Here is a 13,185-nt window from a genome sequence, read left to right as displayed (position 1 = left end):
CCCCGGAATCACAGACACAATAGAAAATCTATTGTGTCGTGGACCGATCGGGCCGTTCGGGGCTCAATGGGTTAATCCGCTGAACCGAGAAGGCGCTAACACATGTTAAAAACCAACGCTTCAGTGAATACAAGTATCAAACACGAAAATCAGGAAATGCGAACAATACTGTGGAACAATACTCACTTTCGTCTATTTGTGTGTTGTTCAATGGTGCGATTTGATGCTCCAATGAGCGGAAGAATTGTATGGAACTTTCGTTTTGAACACCCTAACATTGTTTTATTGTAGGCCAACACCTTTTTAGGGTTCCGTAGCCAAAATGGCAAAAACGGAACCCTTATAGTTTCGTCATGTCCGTCTGTCCGTCTGTCCGTCTGTCCGTCTGTCACAGCCGATTTACTCGGAAACTATAAGTACTACAGTGATGAAATTTGATGGGAATATGTGTTGTATGAACCGCTACAAAAATATGACACTAAATAGTAAAAAAAAGAATTGGGGGTGGGGCCCCCCATACATGTAACTGAGGGATGAAATTTTTTTTTTCGATGTACATACCCGTGTGGGGTATCAATGGAAAGGTCTTTTAAAATGATATAAAGTTTTCTAAAAAACATTTTTCTTAAAGTGAACGGTTTTTGAGATATCAGCTCTCAAAGTCGTAAAAAGTATGTCCCCCCCCCTCTATTTTTATAACTACGGGGTATAAAATTCTAAAAAAAATAGAGGTGATGCATGCTAATTAACTCTTTCAACGATTTTTGGTTTGATCAAAGTATCTCTTATAGTTTTTGAGATAGGTTGATTTAACTGTAATTTATTATATTTGCTGCTACGGAACCCTTTGTGCGCGAGCCCGACTCGCACTTGGCCGGTTTTATTTGCTATCGGTGGAGTTTTTGTGGTTATCGGTATAAATTATGAGGTATTTATGTCAATGATCATAAGAATTAGATTATATGCCTCGTGTTTATTTTGCTTTGAAATAAAAACAGTTTCTAATTGGAATCTTATTAGGTATGTGTTATATACGTCTATTGTAGTTATTTCAAGTATTTAACACAAATTATACATCCCACACCAATATTAATAAAGACAATAGCCGTTTCGAATCTCGTCTCAGCTGACAGGAGTCTGAATATCAATCCAAGCAACCAATATTTCACAGCGAACAATGGGGTCTATTACAAGATTATTTAGTAGAAAGCAATGGGAACGTAGAAATCGGTTTTGTGCTAACTGTTCCAGCGCTTTGGCTATTATAATTCGTAACAAGTGGTGCATGAAATAGCTTTTATTTTTTAATGTGAATTGTTGATGTTCGTTCCGTGTGCTTTGAGTTATATTTTTTTTTGAATTGGATATTTGTATAGTCATTGATTTCATTGGCTTTATAATATTTCTAATTTCTATGTTTGTGCAATTGCGTAAATTGTGCTTTTCTTTTGTTTTATCAATGAATTGAAGAATAAAAATGTGATCTCATTTTTAACATTTTGAGAGTAGTCTATATTAGTAATTCGGGTAGTACCTAGTTTCATTTTATATTAAAAATGTTGATAAATATTCAGAATTTATCTTATCTGTGTCAAACGAATCACACTTGGCCGCAATTTGCAACATTTCATCGCTGCATGCGCTCGGCGGAACTTAATTAGCCTTCAGTAAGGTTGTTTGACTCCAAACTGGAGACAGGTGCTGTATCGAACTGTATAAGTATTTGTGCTAATTGCTTTAACTTCCATTTCACTGCAATGCAGATGTTGCCTTCATATGCTGAGGAAATGATTTAGTTAAGTTTTGGAAGTGTCAAAAGTCTGTGTCTTTTCGTACGGAGAGTTGGGCTTATATTTTTGAGGTCATAATATGCTAAAGTTTTGGAAGTGACATACGAGCTTACGTAGCTTTGTGTTTTATTAGTACAAACTACGAAGAGTTGGCTGTATATTGTTTATGGTTTATCAAACTAAAGTAAAAAGAGGTGATTTTTGATAAGTGTATATTTAGCAAAAACAAGCCAGTGTTATCCACTGCTACATTTCATATCAATGATTTTGAGTTGTTCTCATTTATAGTGCTACAAACGAAATATTGAAGCAAACAAAACACTTGATGCAAATGCTTTGAAACTTGTCTATTCGATACACTATATTTATATTGTATACAGTATAGCACACATTTCAACTTTCTTTTCATACAATTGAAACGTTGGAATCATTGTGTTTATGCGAACAAGTTTTACGAGTTGCCCGTAACATGTGTTATACGAACCTTGACATAGTGTATCACGTTTTATGTATTTGTCAAAATCTACAGTAATTTCGATATTTGCTTTGAAATAGTTAATTTTTTGTCGTTTACAGTTTAGTGACAAAATTCTGTCGATCTTTCGTCGATTGTCACAATTTAGTTCACTGTCATGTTAATTTTTACATTTCGTTTTTATAGTAGTACCTAGCGTGCCTTTCAGTAATTTGTAATAGTTAAAAATAGTTAAAATCTACAACATTGTATAACGCAGATGTAATATCTAACCTCATTGTTCAAATGATAAGTCGTTAGTGCCAATAAATTCAGAAACTAAAGACCACTAAATGCTTGATATATGTAAATGGGCCTTAACAGACAGAATAATTCGGAAGATAATTTATCTATTGCTCAACGGAATTGCGCTGGCTCACATTATGTTTACATTCGGTACAGTTACATACATCTACACAGCTCTATTAAGATAAAATTATTGTACGCGTTTGCGCAGAAATTCGACCCAAATAGTGCTTGCATAATGCACGCCTCTAGCCGAAGTTTAATTGAATCTGGTTGCTTCCGCGTTTCATAGGAAGTGTTTTGGAGCTATCGATGATTTTTGTGTTCTATAATTGCTCTAGTAATTGAGTATTAATGATCACGTGTCAGAGAACTGTTGCAAGTTGTGAGAGTTAATGAATGAAAAAGTAGCAGACAGCAGACAGCTTGTAGTAAATGATTTGGGCGTACAAATTAAATAGGGTAGTTACTTCTAATATTATGATGAAGTTATTGCATTGCTTTTACAATATTGACCTCAATTATATACGACTCATAAGTAAAGGGTCGCAAACTACACACAACATGACTATTGACACATATATAATCCTACTTCACCTGATATTTTACTGAAGTTTTTTCTTCAATTCACCAATACAGTATTTCCCATAACCTTAAGCAGTTTATGGCTTGTAACAGAAATAACTTGTTATTATATTTTAGGGAGCTTATTCATGTCATCGTGTGCAGATAGCCATTTTGTTTTTATTGTTTTTGATTGCGTGCGTTCTTTCTTTTGCCATATTTTTGCATCGACATCGCGTGACCCATTAAACTTTTGCATATTATTATATCGAGACTTGGTAAAAATATCGTTAATTTCAGGTACTTGTTAAACAGTTTTATGTTGGAGATAAGGCTTTGTGACAGTTTGGTTAACCTTTTCTGCCAGTTTTAGTTTTGTAGCAATTGAAAACTTTTTATGAAGGTTATTTGTTTAATTTATGTAGAGTGCTGTGATGGGTAATTTTTTTGGAAAAAATAACAGTAGTAAAAATTGTGTTACCAATGGTTATAATGACAATGGTATCGTTAAATATTTGCTAATATTTAAAATCTTCTAAATTATAGAATCATTAATTTATGTTACAGACATCTGTTGAGGTTTTAACTCGCTTAAAATTACGAAATTGATGTGGTTTTACTCTTATATTAAAACTTCTAATCTGGAACAAAATAAGAGCATACTTACGATACTATTCGGTCACTGTTTTTTTAATAAAATTCTATGTAATAACAAAAAGAGGTCGCATATAATAGATAGTTACGAAACGAGTGCAGACGTGTTTAGGGCACTTAGTTACAAAGTTTGTACCTACGTGGATAGGGCCTTATGTTATTCGTAGAGTTACTAATATGGTTTAAATATTTCATGTTTGACTGGCTGGTTTTGCAATGGAGTTGAAAGGAACACTGAAAAATCTGTTATTAAAAAGGCAAATTGTATAGTAAGGAACGTTAAAATGTGGATTGCTAACTTCAATTACTCGATATAGGTTTGGAACCTATGTTTAGTCTAAAAAGGGTTTCACTAATATAAAATACAGTTAAGATGTTTCTTAAAAATTCAACGTGTTGTGTTTTGACCTCATTTCTTTAGAGATATGAAATAATAAGATAAAGACCTCTCTCACGTTAGATACGTGAGTGATTTTTTAGATACGTGATAGAAGTAGAGCCTTCCTGTATGTAGATAGCCAATAAAGATATCTTTTCAAAAACATTTAACTTATTAATTACTATGAATTAGGGTTTAAATATTACATAACTAGATTTCCGCCCGCGGCTTCGCCCGCGTTTGCAAAGGAAAACCCGCATAGTTCCCGTTCCCGTGGGATTTCCGGGATAAAAACTATCCTATGTGTTAATCCAATTTACCCTCTATATGTGTGCTAAATTTCATTGTAATCGGTTCAGTAGTTTTTACGTGAAAGAGTAACAAACATCCATACATCCATACATCTATACATCCATACATCCATACATCCATACAAACTTTCACATTTATAATATTAATAGGATTAAGATTAAGATATTATGAGATATTTAGAGCGATATTAATTATTAATTTATTTGTTTCAGGTATTGATCTTCACAAGTCGCTGCATATTACATCATAGGTAATAACCAAATACTTACCTATACATTGATTTTGATGAAACAGGTATATAATATTGATATTTGCATAAAATAAGTATTAACATACTTCTTTAATTAATGTAAGTACCTACTTGTATAAAAATAAGTATCACAAATTCGTCTAGAAATATAGAGTCTATAATAATATAAGACATAAATGATGATAACTTGTTCATTTTAACAAATTTAACAAAGCTCATTATCTATGCATACCGTAAAATCGAGACAAACGCACATCACATGTAACTTATTACGCTCTATTTAACAAGTGGGTTAACATTAACAATAGTCAATTAAACGTACGTGCCTGTTACATATTTAAAACAGGTGCTATATGGTTCATGGTATCTTTGCATGTGTTTAGAAGATTGAAAATTCGTTTTTAAAACTTAATATTGTGTAGAATATTTTAGATAATTTTCTTATTCATCCATTTTCAGATAAAATTCGATAATTTTCCAATTATGTCCAAAAATATAATAATATGTAGATGGATAAATCTTATAATAAGTAGATTACCATTGCATTTATTAAAGTTTTAAATTTGTTATATGTACTTACCTACCTGATATCTTAAAATACCAAGTCTCTCTCGCAGTACCACATAAAACACAAATGATTATGTAGTAACAAAACTAGCCTCCATTCCAAAATTCCGGTACCGTACATCTTATCTAAAAAGTCATAAAATAGGCAGGATTCCATCAACATAATCTAATTGATTTCAGTTCGACAATATAGCATCCAATTAGTTTCGCTTAGTGTTCCGTTCCGCGCTATCACGTCGATAATTTCTGCACATTTCCGGCGATCATTAGTTTTTAATGTGCATGTCTCCATGATTTCTAATATATGCTTATCGATCTATAAAAATAACGAGCCAGTCATTTATCCGTATCTTTTGATTATCAGCGGAAAATGTTCTTCCTATTTCTTGCTGCGTAAGTAATAATTATGAGTTAATTATACTGTTATAATAACTTGATGTGCCATATAAAGGTATTCGGAAGGTCTGCTACTCGTAGTAACTTCTCTGTTTCATGTTCTACTGAAGATGTGTATTGTATTCCCTTGTCCCGGGTTTACTCGGGAAAAGAATATAATAAATTAACGAAATAGGTCATGGTATTTTTAAATAATGAATGAACGCCATTTAATTAATTATTTGGCAATTGGCATAAATTGGGTAAATTCTATTTAGAAACTTATAGGTGAGGTTTGATATACTTATTGCCATAACTTATGACTCCATAATTGGTTGAAAGCTGATACGGGATACCATTCATAAGCATTCATAATATATATTTTTGTTGGTTCAGCTCAGATTAATGAGCTGACGTTCGCGTTGTATAAATACATGTATTATATTATATAAATAATTACATATTATACCAAAGTATATAATATAAAAGAAGATAAATATAATATAGTAAGACGTAGGAAAAAGCTTTAGAGATTAAATTTTAAGGACCATAATAAATCTAAGCTAAATTGTATTGCACTACAAACGCGGAAAGCCAATAGGGGTCACTATTCAATTGTTAATGCAAAATACAAAGCTATAGCGTGCTGTATTTTATAGCTAAGGTTACTTTGTATCGACTGAGTTTTCTATTTACACTGCAACTTATCACCGGTCCACCACATACCTTGGTTTAATTAAGGACGATCAGCTTGGAAGCTTCGTTGTGGTGTAGATGATAGACTAATAGCGTATTTTTTATAACTTACCTATATGGTAACTCTACAATTTTAAATGCAAATATCCTTTAAGTTTATGAGTTATTTACATGATAGAATTAAATGAAAACATAATTTTATAAATATAAGTTACAATCACGTTGTTACAAGGCTACATAAGCAAAATACCAAGATAGGCATTGTAAAATTTTCATCGCAAAGCTAAGATATAGCGCAATTAATTCGTCAAGTAGCGAGCTTATCAACAACCACCTCGTTAACAATAAAACCTCATCTCCACAACACTCGTACAAATAAAAGATTTATAATTTTGACATTAAGCGATTTCCACTTCGCCCACACGCCATTTTTTATTCGCCTCCGGTCGCGTTAACGGTGATCCGCCTCTAATGGCGCCTCTCATTGGGCATTATTAGTACTGACCTGTAACCAGCACTAACAGCTATATCCACTTAACCTTAGTGTTTCGTTTGTATTATAAGGCTTATAAATTATTTATTGTGTGTTTTGTATACGCTTTGTACTAAGCGTTCGTCTTTTGGTCGAGTATTTGAGTAATATTCATTGCAATTTATTGATATCATCAAATTTCGTAAAATGCATGGTCTTCGCACACGTTCGAATAGTAAATCTTAATCACTGTTCTGACACTTACATCTCAAAATTCAAAATACACATTAAATATGATGGAAATTAAAATTGGTAGAGCCGTTCACGATCAGGATTCAGAAGTAATCAATCCTGTGACAAACACACGCACATTAAATTTATAGCAACAGTTTTCCGAGGTTAATAAGCTATGCTTTCCTTTCTTGTTATAGTGTATTGGATTTATTTGGTTTGAGGTTTCAAATTATAAGGTAACAAAACTTTTTAAGTACAGTGATGTTGTAGCCGGAAAATGGTATATGTGAACGTTACAGTCTACTTACTTTCGTAATAAGAGTCGAGATGTTGCATAATAATTAGTTGTGTCTAGTTTCGTAGTTAAATGAGACCGCCATGGCCCATGACTGGGATTATCTTCAAAACATATACTTAATGTTTTTTTTTATATATAAAAGTAGGTAGATTGAGTGACGATGCAATAATGCGTGAACATGATGACATAAGATTTAAATAACATACAATATGGTGAACTATTCGTGACGTAAAATATTCCTTTCTATCAGTACTCTTTTTGTTATGTTTTTTGCTCTTGCACTTTACCAAGAATTGTACGCTTGTATCTAAGCAAAGCGTTACATTTTCTATCCGATTTGAAACGCTATAGTGATGCTGAATCTTAGATTCATACCTAAATCTATTCTGATATTATAAAGCTGAAGAGTTTGTTTGTTTGTTTCTTTGAACGCGCTAATCTCGGGAGCTACTGGTCCGATTTGAAAAATTCTTTCGGTGTTAGATAGCCCATTCATCGAGGAAGGCTATATATCATCACGCTAAGACCAACAGGAGAGGAGCAATGCGGGTGAAACCGCGGGGAACAGCTAGTAAATAATAATCGTGAAAAAATACACGGTGAGAAAGAATATTTCAAGCATCAATCACTATTGTAATGTAGCAACAGGGGAACGTGAGAAAAACTGAAATTATGTCGTAAAAACAGTTGAAAACGTGATTGTAATAAAAATTAATATTTGTACGAGTATGAGCGGGGCACGCGCTCGTAGTTACGTGGAGCGAGATGTGTAACAGACACGTTTGCGATTCGATATGCGTTTACGAAATTATGCTATTTTATAGTATTTTTTATGTAGCCCACTATTTAAGAGCAGTAATAAAATTCTTTATTATATGAGATATGAGGTGACGACCTTCATTTAAAGCTAATTGTTATTATGACACTGTGGGAACAATATTAGAAATACAGATTTATTTGTTCTATTTTAAATATCAAAAATATTAATCAACTGCAATCAAACTTAATAGTTTTAAATTAACATAATTTTTCCCTTATCTTTTATCGTAGTATAAATTAAAACATGTTTTGAACCTACGCGTAAAAAGTGTGGTAATTTCTATTAAAATCTTATCAAACTGCATTCCAGCATTTTTTTACATTAATATTTAGTATAGGAAGCTGGTAGACAGGAAACTAAAATCGCCTATTATGCCATTTTGGAAATAGGTAATTATTTGTTACAAAATTTCATTAATAATCTTACTCAACCTTCCTCCTATTCTAAAGTTCTTTTTTCTGTTGCTTTATACAACAATTCAACTGTGACTAATTGTTCTATTATGCGATGTTTGCTTACTTATTGCTTTTATTATCAAACACCAAGAGTTCAATTTACAAAGATTTATTTTAAGAGTATTGTACCAATTGTGAATTGCAACCATGAGATCAGCGCAATAAATTTTCCAGTGTTAATTGGTTTGAAGATGCTAACCGCTTTAATTTTTGATTAAACAGTAGATTCTTTTCTTTACAATTCTGTTTAAGTAGTTCTCTGGATAGGTACTAATATATTATTTTATTTACCACTTATGTCGAATATGTTTTTATAAATTTAACTGTTTTATTCAAAGAGTTTAGGTATAGAGTTCATAGAATCCTACATTATTATTAATTGTACATGGAACAATACTATTTTTAGAAAAGCACAGATTTAACAATAACAGATAGGCTATGGAATCTATTAGAAAGTAGGACAATTATCATTAACACTAACAAATTACTTTTCATATTGTTTTAATCGGGCCTTATTGGCCAATACAAAACATTTCGTTTACGTAATACACTCATGATTACTTAGGAATTACATGTTTCGCAAAACATATGGTCATCGGTCTTTGTCTACCATGTATGGGGAGATATGGCGTTCGGCTCTCGAAAACATCCTCATAAGATTTTGTTTTTGTTATGAGATAATCCAAGTTGTACAAGGTGGGCCAAAAGAAATCACCCTATTGGAAGATGCTCTCATTTTTGCAAATGGCCGCCAATGTCAAATCTGTTTTGACATTTGTGTACTGGACAGATGTAGAATACAAGTGAACAAGCCATGGAGCGATACAGTACCCAATAACGCGGAATAATCGTGTCAACTTTTTTGCGTAACAATTCGTCGCCGATTCCCCGGCCGTCCGACACTGACTGCGCAAACACTGCGCCGTTTGGCCACCAACCTTGAAGAGTATGGGACCACACGAGACGTTGCCAAGAGTGGCCGGCCCCGGAGCGCCCGTTCTGCCGAGAATATCGCCGCTGTTGCCGAGGATGTCGAGCTGTCGCCGGAAACATGCTACGGGCACGGTGCACGCTATAGGGCCATGTTGACAGAGTTTTTTTATGCCGCAATTGGACGAATTAGGACTGGAGAATATGTGGTTCCAACAGGACGGAGCAACGGCACACACTGCGCGAGCCACAACCGATATTCTGAGGGCGGCTTTCCCGGGTCGCCTCATCTCTCGTTTTAGCGATTTGCACTGGCCCGAAAGATCGCCCGATTTAACCGTTCCAGACTTTTTTGTGGGGTTTTTTTGAAGTCCCGTGCTTACATGAACAAGGCTGAGACCTTGGAAGCCCTCAAGGACAACATTAAACACGAGTGCGAGAATTTGTCGCCCGAAGTTCTCGCTGAAGTGATGAGAAATGCCATAAAACGAGCCCGTATGGCAATCAATTGTGACGGCGCCCATTTGGCCGATATCATCTTCTCGACTTAACCAATAACATTTTAAAGGTTCAAATAAACATAATCAAAAAACAGAATCGAAGTTTTTCATTTAGAAAAAAAATGAGAGCCAAACAACATCGGATGACTTCTTTTGGTCCACCTTGTATATATGTTTATAAACAATGGCAATGCCTGTAAGAGGTAATCCAACAATGTTTATGAACAAAATTTGATGATAATAACTTTGCAATTCGTATGTATACCTAACAGAAATCTAGAAAATAATAGATAAAATATAGTGTTCGTGAATCTCTAAGAAAAAAAAGTATCTTCGCATTGTTTTGGCTATCAAATAAGGACATGAGGCCTTATTCCTAAATCCTAAGTCTAGGTCGTCACTCAGACTAGATTCACTTTTAGTTTAATAATTTTCTATAAGAAATCCGGAGGAGTAATAGTTACTATAATATGTATATTGATTGAAGAAACTGTACTTTGTTTTAAAATTGTTCATGCTATTGGACACAATATTTCTTATAAAGACGTGCTCTGAATTAAGTTATTTATAGCGGTATTTTATACACTAGAAAATGATACGTGTTATTCAATATAACTTCCTGTCAATAGATTGCTTCACTTCGCACGTGATTGGATAAAAATAAAATAAATGAAATAATTATCGCGATTTTAAGAATTGCCAATATTTAACAAAAAGAGCGTAAGTATTAAAATTTAAATTAAACCATTTTTACATAGAAATGAAGATAGGTATTTGGTACGAATTGAATAATTTTGGTGTGCCGTTTTTAGTTTGTTTTTTTTTTTTCTAATAGATTGTTATTCCTTAGTTAACCATACAAATAAAATAAAAATAAAGTACCCAATTAAACTCAACAAACATACACATATATATAAAAGGTGCTAGTTAATGAATATTACTCGTTTTGTGCACAGATCTAATATTTACTCGATATCATTCCGATAAATCTTTCTCTTCTAACGAGCAAAGCTTGATCTAACACCTTGGTTCGTTTAATTCACAAGCAATTTAATATAGCCACTGCTTACTACTTATTAGTGTCAAGACATCAGATGCATGGAGTAGCAATTTAATTTTCCAATCTTATAGTAATCTATGCATGTATCGCATTAAGGTTATATAATATAGGTTTTCGTAACATCAACGGTAATATATCATCTATTTATATAAGTAAACTGTTAACGTTAATGAAACCTAGCTTTTTATAAGCTTTGCTGCCGGCAAATTGTTTCTGTTGGCATCATGTTGGCATTGTATGTATAGGGCATAGGCCATATTCACGAATGACTTTCCGAATGTGTCAAGTTTAAATTGAAAAATACAGTGATATTTTGTGTGAATTTTAATAATTAAAACATGTTTGGGATTTTGTTACTTTATTAATTTTGTAGAAAGTTAATCCCAAATTACCTTTCCAATCGAAAAAGCAGTTTATGAATCACCCTCCAGGAAGCCAAGGCATTACAAGACGATGACCTGTACTGCAGAAAGGAGGTCCTTGGAAGGCCAAGTTTATAGACTAAGTTAAGTCTTGTAAAGTGGGATTACAAGCAATTGTACCTATCTATGTGTATAACAAAATCAGGCTCGAAAATTAGACCTTTAACATAACTGAATGTAATTTATCGGATAATTTATCTTTAAAGACTGCAAAGAAAGAACAAATGTGTGTAAAAAAATTTGTTTCATATTTATTTGATATCCAATGTATCAACCCGAACAAGTAAAAATGAGATGTGATCATCTCAATAATATGTTTATTATTTTTTCTCGAATGTATACAATTAATTTAAATAATAACATTCTTATGATTTATGCAGAAATATTTTTTGTTAATAATACGTTCCAAGGAATGAGTTAGACAATCACTGTAACAAAATGGTAAATTTAAAAGCTTTTAGCTGATTGGAGCTGATCATAGTTGAAGTAACGCTAAACAAATGTAAACTATAAATTTCATCATCTTAAAAACACAACAACAAACATTTCACATTTTATTTTATATAGAGCATTAAGTTGTCGACTCTTTTTCGCGCAACATTGTAGCAACATTCGCTCTTACACATAAATTGTGTCGTTCTTGTAACTGATAAATGTCCATATAATCGATATATAATATATTCAGCTCATACTCTCGACACCTAACGTCTTTATTGCCTAATAGGCATAAGTCTCTAGCATTTGTATGTAAGCCCATTGTAGAAAGTGGCTTGAGATGCACGCTGACTGTCAATGGCGATTTTAGTGAAAATTCACTATGTTTTTGTTCCGGTATTGAAACCCTTCGCTCTACTGACCTAGAATATGATATTGTGTATTTCTGTATGTTTTGAAATGCTAATGGGAAATGGATGGCTGTTATTTTCTAAAATTATGCTATGTGCAATTTGTGTGCTATTTTTAGTACCTATAGTATATTGCGCGATTGTGTCAGTAAGATCAATTTTATTACGGAAATAATTACTTTTCTGTAAAGAAAACACTAGAAACTAAACAAATGGAACGGATTTATAGATACTTCCTATGGAAATGACACTATAAAGAGATTGCAAATAAAACACGCGGAAAAGATTCATGCTCATAGATAAATTAATTCATGTTTTAATATAAAAATAGGTCACGTTTTAGTTTAATAGAGTCCACAAAGTTTGTTTTAGAATTAAAATGAGCCCTGGGAACTGGTAAGTAGGGGAAGACTTGATTATACCCCATTTCTTCAATACTAATATTATAAAACTGAAGAGTTTGTTTTTTGTTTGAACGCACTAATCTCAGGAACTACTGGTCCGATTTGAAAAATTCTTTCGGTGTTAGATAGCCCATTTATCGAGGAAGGATTTAGGCTATAGATATCATCACCCTAAGACCAATAGGAGCGAAGCAATGCGGGTGAAACCCCGCGGCACAGCTAGTCTCATATATGCGAGAACTTTATCTTTAGTCTTACCAATATATTTGTGGATTTAATGGAAAATTGTGAAACTCAGTAAATATTTGGATTCTGTATGCAATTGCAGTGTAATTAAAAAGAAAGTTTAGCAAACAAATTAAGCAAGCAGAGCTACTTTATGCCCATTAGAGATACAG

The 13,185-nt window shown here is 33.0% G+C and overlaps 1 protein-coding gene across 2 annotated transcripts in view; it reads left to right on the top strand.

The window, feature by feature from the left end:
* Positions 1 to 13,185, top strand: part of RhoGEF64C (Rho guanine nucleotide exchange factor at 64C) — a 117,889-nt gene that overhangs the window by 44,687 nt on the left and 60,017 nt on the right. Inside the window, exon 3 of one of the 2 annotated variants that reach the window (XM_089701769.1) lies at positions 4,672 to 4,709. The exons of the other annotated variant lie outside the window; for it this stretch is intronic. The gene's annotated coding sequence lies outside the window, so the exon portion shown is untranslated. The remainder of the gene's footprint in view (positions 1 to 4,671; positions 4,710 to 13,185) is intronic. 2 annotated transcript variants of the gene reach the window in all.

This window comes from Colias philodice, chromosome 12 (assembly GCF_061535455.1).
Source record: "Colias philodice isolate Cphi_HAF_F1 chromosome 12, ilColPhil1 Martin Lab GWU primary, whole genome shotgun sequence".
Taxonomy (NCBI): domain Eukaryota; kingdom Metazoa; phylum Arthropoda; class Insecta; order Lepidoptera; family Pieridae; genus Colias; species Colias philodice.
Note: the sequence above shows the minus strand (reverse complement) of the source record. Positions and strands in the feature narration are given on the sequence as shown.